Source organism: Palaemon carinicauda, chromosome 30 (genome assembly GCF_036898095.1).
Source record: "Palaemon carinicauda isolate YSFRI2023 chromosome 30, ASM3689809v2, whole genome shotgun sequence".
NCBI lineage: Eukaryota > Metazoa > Arthropoda > Malacostraca > Decapoda > Palaemonidae > Palaemon > Palaemon carinicauda.
Genome location: NC_090754.1, coordinates 88,416,070 through 88,431,859, shown reverse-complemented (window position 1 = coordinate 88,431,859; position 15,790 = coordinate 88,416,070). Strand labels below are relative to the sequence as shown.

The 15,790-nt window shown below is 42.7% G+C and overlaps 1 protein-coding gene across 1 annotated transcript in view; it reads right to left on the bottom strand.

The window, feature by feature from the left end:
- LOC137623343 (uncharacterized) overlaps positions 1 to 15,447 on the bottom strand; it is a 1,305,328-nt gene extending 1,289,881 nt beyond the window's left edge. Inside the window, 1 exon segment of the mRNA XM_068354157.1 lies at positions 15,305 to 15,447. The gene's annotated coding sequence lies outside the window, so the exon portion shown is untranslated.
- Positions 15,448 to 15,790: the final 343 nt, after the last annotated feature.

Sequence of the window (15,790 nt, the reverse complement as noted above, 5' to 3'; positions counted from 1 at the left end):
AATCGTATTGGCTGCTAATCCTTGTCCATGAAGGTGAATGAAGAAGGACATACAGAAATCAATTGTGATTTCTTTAGGATTTTTTGCCTTGACAAAGGAGACCCATTTCCTCCAGGATGATTCATATTGCCGTCTCGTGGATTCGGTCTTGTATTCCTCTAGGAAGTCTAGACTTTTCTTCGAGATCCCAAACCTCTTCTTTGCGGCAAGGGAGAGAAAATCATGAGATGAAGGTCCTTGATTTTCGATGATGAAGCGAAGACAGTCGACTTCTGTACTTGTTGAGAGAGAACTGGGCCTGGGAGAGGGATCAGCTTGGGCTGCAGCTCCAGGACCAGGGGGTACCAGTTGCTCCGGGGCCACTTGGGAGCCACTAGGGCCGCTGTCCCTTTGAAGGTTCTCAGTTTGGAGAGGACTTTCAACAGAAGGTTGGTGGGAGGGAACAGGTAGATCTTGGACCACCTGTTCCAGTCCAGTGACATGGCGTCCACCGCTTCTGCTTTGGGGTCCTCGTACGGGGCTACGTACAGAGGAAGTTGATTGTTGTCGCTCGTTGCAAAGAGATCTATCTGAAGTTCTGGGACTTGGTGAGAGATGAAGGAGAACGATCTTGCGTCTAGAGACCATTCCGACTCTATCGGGTTTGTCCGAGATAGAGCATCCGCTGTCACATTGCGGAATCCTTGTAGGTGAACTGCAGACAGGTGCCACTTCTTCTTCTCCGCCAGACGGAAGATTGGGAGAAGCACCTGATTTATCTGGGGCGATCTTGAGCCTTGGCGATTGAGACAACGAACTACCACCGAGTTGTCTAGGGTTAGACGGATGTGGATCGAGGGCGGCGGGGATAACTTCTTCAGAGTTAGAAGGACCGCCATGGCCTCCAAGATGTTTATGTGGAACGTCTTGAATAGTGGAGACCAGGTACCTTGAACCTGTTTCTGGTGGGAGTGACCTCCCCAACCTTCCAGTGAGGCATCCGTGTGGATGTTGAGTGATGGAGGAGGGTGTTGGAGAGGAATGGACCTTTTCAGGGCCTTTTCTTCCGACCACGGCTTTAGGAGGCGTCGTAGTCTGTTTGGAAGCCGTCTCTTGAGGTCTCTTCGAGCGATGGATGCTGAGCGTCTCCAGACTCCCGCGGCATCCTTTAGCTGTGCACGAAGCACTGGGTTTGTCACTGAGGCGAATTGTAGAGAGCCTAGAACTCGTTCCTGCTGTCGTCTTGAAATGCGTTTGGATTTCAGTAGTCGCTTGACAGACCCTGCTATTTCCTTCCTTTTCCTCTGGGGGATGGAAAGGCGGTGTGACTGAAGATTCCAGTGGATTCCCAACCACTGAAACTTCTGACCTGGAGAGAGGCGAGATTTTTTCTCGTTGATCTTGAATCCCAGGTGTTCTAGGTACTGGGTAACTTCGTTGCAAGACTTTGCACACTCTTCGGGCGATGGAGCCCAGACTAGCCAGTCGTCGAGGTAGGCCATCACCTGGACGTTTCTTAGGCGGAGCTGTTGTACTATGGCATCCGCCAGTTTTGTGAAGATCCGAGGGGCCACATTGAGGCCGAAGGGCATGGCCCGGAAGGCGTAGCTTTTCCTTTGGAGTCGAAATCCTAGGTAGGAGGAAGCGTGATGGTTCATTGGAATGTGCCAGTAGGCATCCGCCAGGTCTATAGAGACCGTGTAGGAACCTTGAGGCAGAAGGGTCCTTATTTGTTGAAGCGTCAGCATCTTGAATTTGTTGTTCTCTATGAACTTGTTGAGGGGGGATAAGTCCAGAATGACTCTGAGTTTGTCTGAGTCCTTCTTGGGAACACAAAACAGTCTCCCTTGGAACCTGGTGGACTTTACCTTCCTTATCACCTTCTTGTTCAAGAGGTCTAGAACATATTCTTCCAGAAGGGGGGTTGATTGCTGGAAGAACTGCTGGAAGATTGGGGGTGGTTGCGTCCAACTCCAGCCTAGACCGTTCTTGATGATGCTGTGTGCCCAGGGATCGAAGGTCCAACGATCCTGGAATTGGTGAAGTCTTCCTCCCACCGGAAGCACTTCATTGCTTCTGGTGTCCCGAGGACTTGTTGCCTCGGCCGCTAGCTCCCTTTCCTCCTCTACCTCTGGAGGGACGGCGAGATGCGTCTCTGCTTGCACCCCTGAATGAGCCTCTACCTTTGGCATGAAAGGTAGTTGATGGTTGCTCAAAGGCAGGGGTGAAGACCGGTGACTGTGACAACACCGGTTGGGGGACCAATTGAAAGGTCTGTTGTGGTTGGGCAACCACTTGGGAGGTAGCGGGTCCCGGAAACTGACGTCTTTGCTGACGTTGCTGGGGTTTTGACTTTTGAGGTTTCCTCTTAGGCTGAGGTCCGTCGTCCTGAGAGGGTTTCCTTTTCCTGGACATGCCCCACTTGTGGAGAAGGTTCCTATTCTCCGTGGCGGCTCTGTCAGTTATTTCCTTCACAAGGTCAGAAGGAAACAGGTGCTTTCCCCAGATGTTGGAGGAAATCAGCCTCCGGGGTTCGTGTTTCACGGTGGCACCGGCAAACACGAATTCACGACAGGCTCTTCGAGCCTTTATGAAGTGGTACAAGTCCTTCATTACCGTCAGTAAGTGGGATTTGGAGAGTACCATGTAGTGATCTGGTACTCTAGTGTCACAGGCCATAACTTCCAGTTGGACTTGATGAGAAAGAGATGCCGCAAGCCTCTCCTTCGTGTCTTGTTCCCGGCGAAGGAGGTGATCGTTGAGCTTAGGGAGGTCTTCATTAAACTGACGTCCGGCGACGTCAGGATCGAGCCTTCCCACGACGAAAGTATGCTGAACATCTTTCCAGTGTCGAGCGTCAGGGGGGGTCACGATGGAGAAGGGTCTGCACTCCTCCAGTGCAGGGCAGGGTTTCCCTTCTTCCGCCGCTTTAAGGCATGCAGCTAAGGCCTTTTCCAAGAATGGAAGAACCGCAGTGTCAGGTGCAACGTACGTAGGGTGCTTCTTGCTCAATGCCGGAAGCTTAGAGCAGGTAAAGCCTCTACTCTTAAATGCGGAGGCTAGCATAGCCTGGGCCTTTGTGAGATCGAACACTATCTCTTCTTTAGGTTCGGTCTCTTCCTTCGAGGCAGGTTCAGAACGAAGCCGGACGTAACAGTCCGGGTAGGCCTCAAAGCTTGGGAAGAACTCCACATCTTCCAAAGGGACCGTGCTGATCTTATCACTGACAAAGATCCTGCCGGTCGCAATAACCATATGCTCTGCATACCTCCACGGGTTGGCATGAGAGCAAGCGGGGAGATCCTTGACCGAAATCTTCTTCGGCTCTCTGGATCCTATCATCGACCTGATGGACTCCTGGTTCTCCTTCAGCCTGTCGTCCATGACGGCTCTAATCAGCCGGATCAGTTCTTGAGTAGAAGAAGAAGGATCCGGAGTCGAGGAGGTAGACGGAATAGACATTTCCGTCGGTGTAGGAGTAGGAGGGGGGATGGACGAGGGAGCAGCTTCTAGCTCCGACTCGGTGTACTCCACCTTGTCTTCGTCCTCTTCGGCTCCTTGAGCCATAAGCGTCTTCTCCGTGTCTTCCGAGACGTCTGAAATCTGTTCATCATCCTCGGAATCCAAACGACACTTGTGCATGGAATGAGCCATGACCACATCAGGTTCCACCGTAATTTGGACAGTGGGGATCACATCTTTGGGTACCACTGAGTCAGGGGAGGCCTTAGGGAACAATAGTGACCTCAGTTCTTCGGTGGCCAGGTACGGTCCGGTAGCATTTTTCTGGAAGCCACGCACCCACTTGCGCAGCTTTTCACGAGAAATGTCTCTAACCTCCGCTGAAGGAGGGTTATGGAAGGCCTCAACTAGGTGGGCCTGGCAGACCGTACAATCCAGTGGATTCCAAAACTTCAAATCCCCTTTCTTGTCTGCACAAGGGGCGTGAGTCCTGCAAGCCGTATGCCCGTAAAACTGCGGGCGTTTCACAGCGCAGAAGGCGAAATCACACTTCATCTGCTCCTCCTGTGGAAGAAAGAGAAAATGAGTATGGGGGAGTCATAAGAATGGCTCTTAAACTAAGTTAATATTAATCATTAATTTTAACTTAAAGAAGGTGTGATGCATAGAGAATGAAAATAGTAAAGGAGAACATGCTCCATGCATCTCGCCCGGCTGGTTACCATAAGCTTGGTCCCTGGATAATCCAAGTGACCGAGGGCACTGGATATAGTTTCCTAGAATTCCCAGTATTTTGGAATTCCATGGAAAAAACCAAGGACAAGATTGGGATCGAATTCATTCGGTTCCCAGTTAAGGGCCAGAAGGCCTCATTTAAAAGGTAACTGCTTCTGGCAACCAGCCGCGCTAAGATGCACATAGCATGCTGGAATTAGAAGAATGCAAAGAGACAGCATGATCACTAATAGAGCAGTACTAGGTACTGATCTTAATAGCAGAAGCAGCTTATCTGTTTGCGATATAGGGCTATCATAGTCTTATGATAGCTACAGTAAGGGGGTGCAAGTATTCTTGACGCCTCCGGGGCATCCGGCAAGCCGCCGGCATGCCGGAGCTCGCTCCAGCATAGATTCTGGCATTAGGACAGACGATTTTCAAAGTCAGTTAAATACCAGGATGGCGTCCGCCGGCACAACGGCGGCACGCCGGCAGGGAGCGGCGGATCCGGCAGTCGGAGGATGCCAGGTTGGTGACTGGGATAAGGATGGTAAAGGCTGTATCGGGTTGCCGGCAGTATATTCCGGCACTCCGGCGGTCGACCGGCAAGCGGACGACTAGATAGGAGTAGGAGAGCCGTCGGTAGTAGCCGGCGGCAGCCGGCAGTCCCTCGGTACACGGGGGGCTGGCGGCAAGGTTAGGGAGAGTCACCAAGTAGGAGGCAGGTATTGCCGACAGTAGAGGCGGCAAGAGACCGGCACCCGGATAGGGAGAGAGACAGGGGGGAGGGGGGAAGGGATGTAGGAAGTACCATCAGGATTCCAGACATCCCTCCCCCTCCCTGAGGGGGTGTACCCATGATAGAGGCAGGCTCTAACATCCATGAGCAGGGGTCACTAGGGACCGGGAGCAAGGTAGCCCAAGGGAGGGCTAGGGAACACCCAAGGGGGGGGGGGGAGACTCCCATATGCAGAACTATACTGGTAACTAACCTTATAGGACACTATGAAGGTATATGTACCAGAGCGGACTGCACAAGGAAGCTCGGGTAGCCCTACTCTTCCACCCTAAGGAGGAGTTGTAGGACAGGGGACAGATGAGTATAAACTAACCTAAGCATAGGCTAGGCTATACAAGAGATAGGTGGGGAGGGAGAAGAGAGAAGTCTTCCCAGGAAGGGTTTCTGTACCAGAGCGGCCACTAAGGAAAGGGAGGACACTCCCTAACCTAAGATCAGGCAGATCAGCTAAAACGGTGCAAGAGTACAGTTTCAGCATGGAACAGAGAAACCTTCCTAACCTAACCTAGAACAGGGCTAAGAGTCCTGAACTAGGAAAGGAAGAAGACATATCGCTATCGCAGGAAAGTCATAGACTATCCTAGCCATAGAGGTAGGTTAGCCTAACCTCACTCTCGGACGCAGCCCTAAAGGGGGTTCATTCCTTTAGGGAGGACAGAGAGGCGATATATACTCTATTAGACAATTAATCCCTTTACTCAGAAAAGGAATCAAGGCTAAATAGAGGGAATGCCAAGGCAGGGGATGAAGGAAGCATATAGGGGTCCTAACATTAGGTTAGGCCAGAAAGAGTCACTGACTAGCCTATCCCCTATATGGTCCCTGAAGGCGAAAACATTTGCATCACTGTCAAAAGTATTGTAAAATAATAATGCCACTATCTTCATAACTTAGTCTAGGATCACTAATAAATCATGCATGAACACTTGTATGTAGGCTCCTGGCCTGGGGGCTATAGTAGCCGACTGGTATGAGGTCAATCGATGACCGATAAAAAGCGTCTAAACACGATATAAAAGTTCCTAGCTATGAAGACTAAATAAACTAATGTATTCGATTAGTATATAATGCCGGAAACGTTGTTGTGGCTAACTAAATAAGACATGCATAACAACAACGACGCCATAAAATGGCGGGTCCGGTAGAGGCACAGCTCTGCCACAAAACAGCAATTATCTCGAAAAGTAATATTTACTTTACGGCCAGAGCTTAATTAAACAATACTGGAACCTTGTACTCAACTTTCCAGAAGAAGGCGAGGCTGAAGGTAACGACATAGCGAAGATGCAAAACGATAAAGTTAACACAGGGAAAATCCGTCTAAGTAGGGCAGCTACTAAACAAAGGATGAAGACGGGCGTGACGTCATTAGAGCAATGGCGTCCGTTTGTTTACGCCTCGAGTATCAGTAGTAGCCACGAGTGAGATTAGCTGTGGAACGGCTCCCAGCTATTCTCAGTCCTTACACACCGAAGCATTAACTCTGTTCGGGGTGAAGATAGCTATGTGGCGCGTTCAGACATGCGCGTCCCCTGTTGTATTACGATGTCTTAAAGGGAAACCTTTGAGATACTCGCTCCAGAAGTTAGAATTCTGTGATAACCTGTGGTTAAATTCTCTGGGAATATCTTAGTAGTCTTATACCCAAGGAAGCTACCAAAGAAGCTACCAAAAAGGAACCTTCCATCAGGACGCCATGGCTTGAGCCCAAAAACGTCCGATACCAAAGAGGGAACGTCTGTACGTTGGTTTACGCCTCTCGCCCCCTTAAGTCCTACGACATTACTTCTCCCTGGTGCAGGGGAGCCTGAAAGAGGTCTCGGACTAGGGGAGTGACAAGCACGAACAGACGAACCCTCGGTCGCAACACTAAATACACTTTGCGCACTTATCACTTTATCACTACGATTTTCTGTTTTACCACTCTGACACTTCAACAACTTAACATCTGACATGAGCTGGTTACGGTCCGATGCTAAGGACTCAACTTTTTCGCCTAAAGCTTGAATCGCTAGAAACATATCCCGCATGGACGGTTCATGAGTGCTAGTAGGGGGTTCAGGAACAACTACTACAGGGGAAGGATTAGGTTCAGGGGCATGGGAGGAGGAAAATTGCAAAGGTCTAGAGGAGCTTCTCCTCACCCTATCTCTCTCCAGCTTACGAGTATATTTGTCATACTCAAGTCAGTCGAATTTCGACAAGACCACGCACTCATCACACCGATCTCCTAATTGGCAGGATTTACCCCGGCAATTAGAACAAACGATATGTGGGTCGATAGAGGCCTTGGGAAGACGTTTGTTGCAATCCCTCGCACACTTGCGATATACAGAAGGGTCAGCCATTGTGAACAATCAGAGAAAATCCAAGTCAAAACCAAAGTCATCAACAATAAACACCAGCCAAAAAAAGGGTTTCAAGAGTTTAATTGAAGAAAAAACACCCGTCACAGCGAAAGCCAATAAACAACCAAAATAAAGTGCTTCACCAAATCGGTCGAAAACTCAAGGTCATAAGCGAGCGGAACCAACTTGTCGACAAGACCGACAGAGAAGAACTGGAGAACTTGACTAGTATATGCGGTATCTGGCCGATAGTCGGCGCTGGTGGTCACACCCGCAACCTTCACGGCGATCGCTCGCGAGTTTTTTGGAATCTGTCGAGCCGTCCGAGACGTCAGCTATTATATATTCACCGGCTAAGTTTAATATTTAAAATTTTACAATACTGGATCTACGTTGTCTTCGCCCAAAAAAAAAAAAAAATAGGAAAAAAAAAAAATTTTACTTCAGGAATAATTGCCCAATTCTGGAGATTCCAGTGGTGCAGGCTACGTAACATTACTACTTCTATGAAAATAATCTGATAAAGAATTATCCAAAGTTATTTAATAAAAAAATTTGTGAAATAGCAATCGCATTCTGGTAGCATATACGCTACCGCTCAAGGGTTAAGGTTTGTTAACAGTCGGCGATAAACAATCCTTGTCGGGTTTGGGAACATGAAAGGGTCTCAGACCTTGCAGGATGTAAGGTCCCCACACACTTACCTATTTGATATCATTGAGAATTAGACTTTATCTTGTTTGGATCCCACCTACCTTATAGTGTTGGACTTTACTATTGTGAGATGAGGATGATGATTTGTGGTTATAAGTTTCTTTACTTTAGGGGCTGCTTTTCTAGTCCTATACTGCAGGGGAACCCTACTCTCTACATTACCTTTTGTACTTTATTTTATCATACATATTCTAAGGCATTCAAGCATTTCACAATGCATATTGCTCGTTTATTGTCAAATCCACATTACCGAAGCACTTACAGAATAAGAAAGTCTTTAGTTTCCTCTTAAAAGCCTTAATATCTTCAGTCGTTCGGATGTCTAGTGGGAGCTTAGTGTATAATTTGGGAACTGCACGTTTGATGGCTGAAGAACCTATTGTACACATAAATCTTGGTTCCTGTATCTTATGTTAAATATAGTGGTTATAGATTAGGATACATTAGTGTTGTCATATTTCAATGCTCACCTGTCCCACTCTTTCGAAGCCAAGTGCTACACCATCTTAACATACCTCAGGTTTGGGGTGGGGGAGGTATCAATGCCTTAAAATGAGTAATGACCTAGTGCACTGAGGTTCGATTATAGTGCATCCTTCTAATTAACATATTACAAAAAAAAAAAAAAAAAAAAAAAAAAAAAAAACGGGAGGAGCCTTTATATAACAAAAGACAGGAATAAATGCATAGAACATCATATAACGTAAACTTCCCCACCTAACCTAACACACAATCCATGTCCTTAAATACTTAACCAATGGGGTTAGAATTACGGACGAACATTTTGAACAGAAATAATAGTTTTTCCTATAGGCCTAGTAAATAATATGCTTTCACTGAATTTGACGTTCACTTCAACAACAAATTAACTGAAAATCCATTAGACCGTCTGAGTACAGGGTTAGTTTTTTAGAAATCTAATGGTATTCGCTGCGCTATGCGCTTAGTTTGCTCGCGGCAAAAGAAAAACTCAAGCTCCTAGACTGGCAAGCGGTAAATGCTGAGCTGTGCACGATAACAGCCTTTTTTCTGTAGGGAACACCCATGTTTTTAGTAGAAAAACTTTTTCCGTCCTTAATTATATTAAAACCCTAAAGGAGACTGCCACCCCTTTACCCATTACAGGGCAATGTAACCTAGGAAAATAACTACTTTTTCTCATAGAAAAAATTACACTCTCTTCGAAAATGACACTCGTTCCTGTCGCAAATGAATAGTTTCAGAAATGTATATATACAGTGGAACCTCTACATCCGAACGTATCTACATCCGAATTTTCCAACATCCGAAGTAAAATTCGAGCAAATTTTTGACTCTACACCCGAATTTTATTTCGACACACGAAGTAAACATTACGCCATTGAGCGTCGAGTGCTCAGTTCTCTGTTCTTGTGTGTATCGTGTGGTTGTCCTCTGTTTGGTCTGTTATTAACAGTGCTTATTTTCTTCCTTTTCTCACATTTCCTTTTTGATTTTACCTATAATCATGGTGCCTAAGAAGCTAAGTTTCAGTACAGGAAGAAGGCAATTCTTTCATTAGAATTGAAGCAAGAAATTATAGAAAAACATGAGAGCAGTGTGCATGTGAGTGATACTGTATGGCTAAACAATATGGCCGGAATAGGCCTATGATCTCGAGGATCATCAAGCTGAAGGCAGCCATTAAAGTAAATAACCATCGAAGGGGATCACCATTATTACAAGACATCGTAGCAATACCCTGGAAGAGATAGAACGCCATTTGTTGATAGGGATAAAGGACAAAGAGATTGTTGGCAACGATCATTTGTGAGAAGGGCCAGCGTGATGAACAGAAAGAAAAAAGTGAAGCAAAGAAAACCAAGATAGCATTAACAAGCTCTTTTAAATAAGACTTCTCTCTTTTTCTGTTTCTCTCTAAACATAGCATTAACATGTTCTTTAAATAACATCTCTCTCTCTCTCTCTCTCTCTCTCTCTCTCTCTCTCTCTCTCTCTCTCTCTCTCTCTCTCTCTCTCTCGTTCTTCTTCGCTGTTATAGTGTTAGATACGTCTACGTCTATTATTTTTTTTCCGAGAGAGAGAGAGAGAGAGAGAGAGAGAGAGAGAGAGAGAGAGATATTAAACAAAAATGTGTTTAGAGTACATATGATTTTTAACAGCGTCAACGAGTTGAAAAACAATTAAATGAAACTAAGAAAGTAATAACAGCTAATCTGAATTCCTTTATTAACTAAAACAAATATTGATACAAACACATTCGTGTGGGTATGCACAAACACACACACACAGGTGCAAGAATTGCTACGCAATAAGAGAGACAGTCGGGGAGGAGGATGGTGACTGTGATAACATACCGTAACTCGTCACTGAAAGTAATGAAAATAAAAAATAAAAAGAAAAAATTGTTAAAAATATGAAATATAAAACTTAAAAAATAAATAAATAAGCAAAGTTAGATTAAAATTTCTGTAGTGTAAGTTACGGTATGTTACCGGTCACCATCTCTACTTCCTCGCCGCTCGTGTCTCCTCGTGCGTGTGTGTGTGTGTTTGCGCATACGCACACGAGTGTGTTTGTATCAATATTTATTTTAGTTAATAAAGGCATTCAGATTCGCTGATATTGTTTTTTTTAGTTACATTTAACTGTCTTTCAACTCGTTAACGCTGTTAAAATCATATGTACACAACACATTTTTGTTTAATCTCTCTCTCTCTCTCAGAAAAAAAAATTAATAGACGTCTCTAACACTAACAGTGAAGAAGAACAAGAGAGAGAGAGAGAGAGAGAGAGAGAGAGAAAGAGAGAGAGAGAGAGAGAGAGAGAGAGTATTTATTTAAAGAACATGTTAACACCAAGTCTACCTTCTCGCCGATCGTCCGTCTCTTCCTGGCGTAGCAAATCCTACACCTGCGTTGGCCTGTCTCTAAGGTAAAGTGGCAATAAAACACATTTTTTATTCATTATTTCTTTATAATTATCTTTTTTATATGCTTCTTTCATATTATGTAGTTATGTTAGTGTTATGTGTAATTATGTGTAGCCATTTATTAAGGATTTATTATGGGTTTTTAGGCTGAGGAACGAATTAAATGAATTACCATGTATTCTTATGGGAAAATTCGTTTCTACATCCGAACGTTTTCTACATCCGAAGTAGGTTGTGGAACGAATTAAATTCGTATGTAGAGGTACCACTGTATCTATATCCTACGATAATAGGGGACCCCCAGTAGGAACTCGGGGTTTTTGTGTGGGGAAAACATACTGGGGAAACAATATATAATCGTAAAACAAGCCTTTTCTTCTCTATACATTACCTTCTTGAATATATAATAAACGGCGGAAAATACAAAACAGTATAGCTGGATAAACTTTGGAGGCGCCATTGCAAAGACTATGTCTCATGAAAAAATACAGTAACCAGTGCTGCCAACGTGTAATGTAGATCAAATGTTAACGTATCATGCTAGCATTACCAGTGTTTTTCATTTAATTTTTCTCATTCTACTTGGCCGTTATAGACGCTCTTGTACATACGTTTGTACATAGCAGGTTTCCACTTTCTGCGCAAAAACTCCACCTCCCTGCGAAGAGACTTTTCCTCCACCAATAGGATTTCTTCTTCTCTAATCATGAAATGTAAGTATTCATCTCTCTACCAGCTATGTTCAAGTCTATTACTTGATTAATTACATAATACCCTCTTATACATATTACATTTGACCCCAGTATTACTCATTTTATTATCCGATACCTTATAAAATCACCTCATTTTATATACCCATCAAATATTATTTATCATACATTCCATTTTATCTTCATATATTACTTTTATACATTTTGTTATTACCTTGTCACTCCCAGATATCACATAAATACTTGCTCTGGACAAGTTTCCCATTCTGTTCATTCATGTTTACTCTCTAGACTCCGTTGCTTTTCCGTTAACCAATCACAAACCCATACGTATGTAAAGTTTGCACAGGGGGGTTAACATTTTCCTACCCCCACCTTTCAACAAGCCCTTTTCCGTGGAAACCTTTGCCCATGTCAGGTCTTTGTTCGTTCGGGTCGTCTTTTGTATTTTACGATTTAAGTATTAGAAAATTGTAACAGCTTCAGTAATCCATACTTGAAACTATTTTGGTGTATAGAGTCCTTTCAATACATGTCATCAAACTTCCGGTCCGCCATCTTGGAGGACAAACAAAGACGCGTTCAGTGAATAGCTATGGTTGAACTGTTGAATATTTCGCCATTTCATCACATTCACACAATGCCCAGTTTTTGCGCTATAGCTGGCTGTGGGAATCAAGGACGAAGAGATGACAAGAGTTTCTACCGCATACCGGCAGTTATTCAGAATCAGGACAAAGATACAGAGGAATTATTCAAGCGCAGACGTGACTTGTGGTTGACCAGAATATCACGGGCTGGTCTACGTGAATCCTCACTACCCTACGCACGTATTTGTTCTGATCATTTCATATCAGGTCAGTCTCGGCTAGGCCCTAAAAGTATCATTATTCCTGTGTAAACATGCTATATCCGATCGCATAGGTGACTTCACAAGTATCATCGTCAGTTCAGTGTGTAGTGTGTGTGTGTGGGAGGGGGCATCTCAATTTTTAAACATCAAAGGGGCATCTCAGATTTTCAAAATCAAAATCAAAAGTGCCTATATTGGCTATATTAACAAAGGCTACTTACCTAGGTCTCTATTTCGTCAAGGTAGGTGATCATGCCTATATATAATTAAGTGTATATTTATATTTATTTTAATTTGTGTATTAAATTGTGCAGACATACAGGCCTATGTGATGAATAAACATTGATTATAAATAATAATATCTGAAAGCTGGTTTAACCTGAAGGGGTCTTCAGCTTATATATGAAATATTGAAAAAATAATTAAACTTGCGCATTTAATTGCAAGGAGGCAAAACGATCATCCACGAGCATTACAATAGTTTGTCCATCATGTGTTTATATGTATATAAGAAATTATAGCATTTGTAACTAAACACAAACACAATGGTTAGGCATAAACTTTTAAAGATTTGATATTACAATGCAAAACTTTTACATACATTTTTACAATAAAAAAATTATAATACACAAGGTTTGGCTAAATGATCAATATTAGCTTTATAATTATAAACACTCTCTTCATTGGCCCAGTGTTTATCTAATTTTGGACTTAAAAGCATTAAAGGGGAAAACAACAAATTCTGGAAGCAGATTATTCAATGGAAATGTATGCCCACTCATGTTCTGGGTTGGCCGACAGTATCAAGTAGTTCACTATATCAATGTATGAAATACTGGGAAAATCCTCAATATTTTGACTGAATGAATTCTGCATCTGGTATGGATCTAGGCCATCAATTAGATCGAGTTTCTGCTTGTAAAAACGCTTATCATCACCTGACAATTGTTTGACAAAGTTGCTCTCGTTGTCCATATTCGCTGTAGCAGCTGCCATGTTTTTGCTTTGTGTGTCCTCCAACATGGCCGCCGGCGATTCCCAGCAACGTCATTGAAAAGACTCTATTCCAATGTTGATAATTTTCTTAAATCGCGTAATGCATTATACCAACTTTTACAGTGTTCCGAGTGCAGTACCAATCTAAGGCAAAACACTTAAGACACCACAGACTTAGTCACGACACGCCCATGACCCCATGTTACGACGTCACGGTCATAAAAGTAAGTCATTAATTTCTTTAACTTTAATGTATTAGTTTTATTATATCTTGTTAGAGTGCGAAGCTCAGCATTACCAATTGCCAATGCATATGAGTGATGTTTTATTTTCCTGTGATCGTAAGTCACGAACAAGAACCATTAAATTTAACGTTGGTAATGTTAGCGTAACATTACTAATGTTAGCGTGCGCAGCTCAACATTACCACTTGCAAGTACATACGAGCTTGATGTTTTATTTTTATGGGAGCGAAGCGAGCTAATGACGAAACAAGAACCATTATATAAAATGTTATCGTAACAGTACTAACGTTACCGTAACGTGAGTGAAATGATATAACAAAGGCCATTATATTGGGTTTGTGACCTGGGAACTACTAAGTTAGGTTAGGTGGGTTTGTTAGGTTCTGTACCCTTTTTGTACTTTTTTATATATTGTGTAAACGGTATATGGAAATATAATACCGTATCATTGCTAATGTTAGTAATTCCACCGTAACGTTGGTAACGCTGTGTATCACCATAACGTTGGTAACGCTGTGTATCGTTGGTGCCGTTCCTAATGTTATCGTTCGCAGTACTACGTGAGTGAAGTGACACCGAATTTTAACAAGTCATCATATATAAGTATTTTAACGAAATATATATAATAAGACATTATATTTAATCAATTCAACAGAAAATATATATTTTCCTGTAGAAAATAACATGATTTAACCGGTTTTCACCTTCATTTCATCCGTAGTATCAGCAACCAATTCGGCAACTTAATGTTAATCGAATTGGTTGATGTTTGCTTGCGGTTGAAATGAAGGTCAAATTTGGTTAAATCACGTTATTTTATATAGAAAAACATATATTTTCTGTTCGAAATCACACCCTGTAATACAATACAACTTAACCGTTTTTACTATAGGCCTAGTAAATAATATGCTTTCACTGAATTTGACCTTCACTTCAACAACAAATTAACCGAAAATCCATTGGACCGTCCGAGTACAGGGTTAGTTTTTTAAAATCTATTGGTCTTTGCTGTGCCATGTGCTTAGTTCGCTCATGGAAAAAGAAAAACCTCTAGCTCCTACATACTGTACATACTGGCAAGCGGTAAATGCTGAGCAGTGCACGATAAGACTTTTTCCTGTAGGGAACATGCGTGTTTTTAGTACAAACACTTTTTCCATCCTTAATTATTATGAAACCCTAATGGAGGCTGCCACCTCTTTACATTGTCGTATTCTTACCGACAGAGTTGAAAAACGGTAGTTATGAAGCAATGCTGTCATCATGAATAAACCCCAAACGAGATTTCCCAATATGTGGTGCCTCATTATGTTAGTTATTCAAGGGGTTCGTCGTGCATTTAAAAAACCATAGATATCTGGGTTAAATTACTTCTAAACATATCGTTAAGTTTAGAATCCTGCTCTGGTGTACATATTACACTAGACCTAATGGTACAAGAATTCCCACAGCCAACATAAGCTATGCTCCTCAGGTTAAGTTTTAAAGGCCTAGTGGGGATACAATAGATATTCATGGAATAATTTACCCAGTTAATCATAGAACAAACGATAATTCTGTACATACTTACACAAAACCAGATAAAATCATTCAAAGTATATTACTCTAAGCTTGGCACTAATCACACAACAATAAGTAAACAACTGAGGGCTACGAGCCTACAATTGATTGAGAGCTTTGCGTCACATATAAACATTACTGGAACGGAGTAACGGAACAGTTGACACTTATATCTTTAAAAATTATTAGGCGACGAAACATTTCGTTACATTTAAAAATAATTTGTATGAGTTTTGAAATAACATTATACCGAAAACCCTTAAGTACACATCAACAATTATAATTCTAATGTTTTTGGTATCTAAAAATTCGTTATTCAACTTACCCCTAAAAGTTTTAACTAGCTTGATATGTCAAAGATCTTTACTTACTTTTACTTTTAGGGGTTTATTTCTCGCCCTCCACAATAGAAGTAAGAGAGGAAATGTAATTTTCTGAACTATAAGATTTTATTAAAATTCTTCAAAATTGGTGATAGAAATTCAATAATCTACTA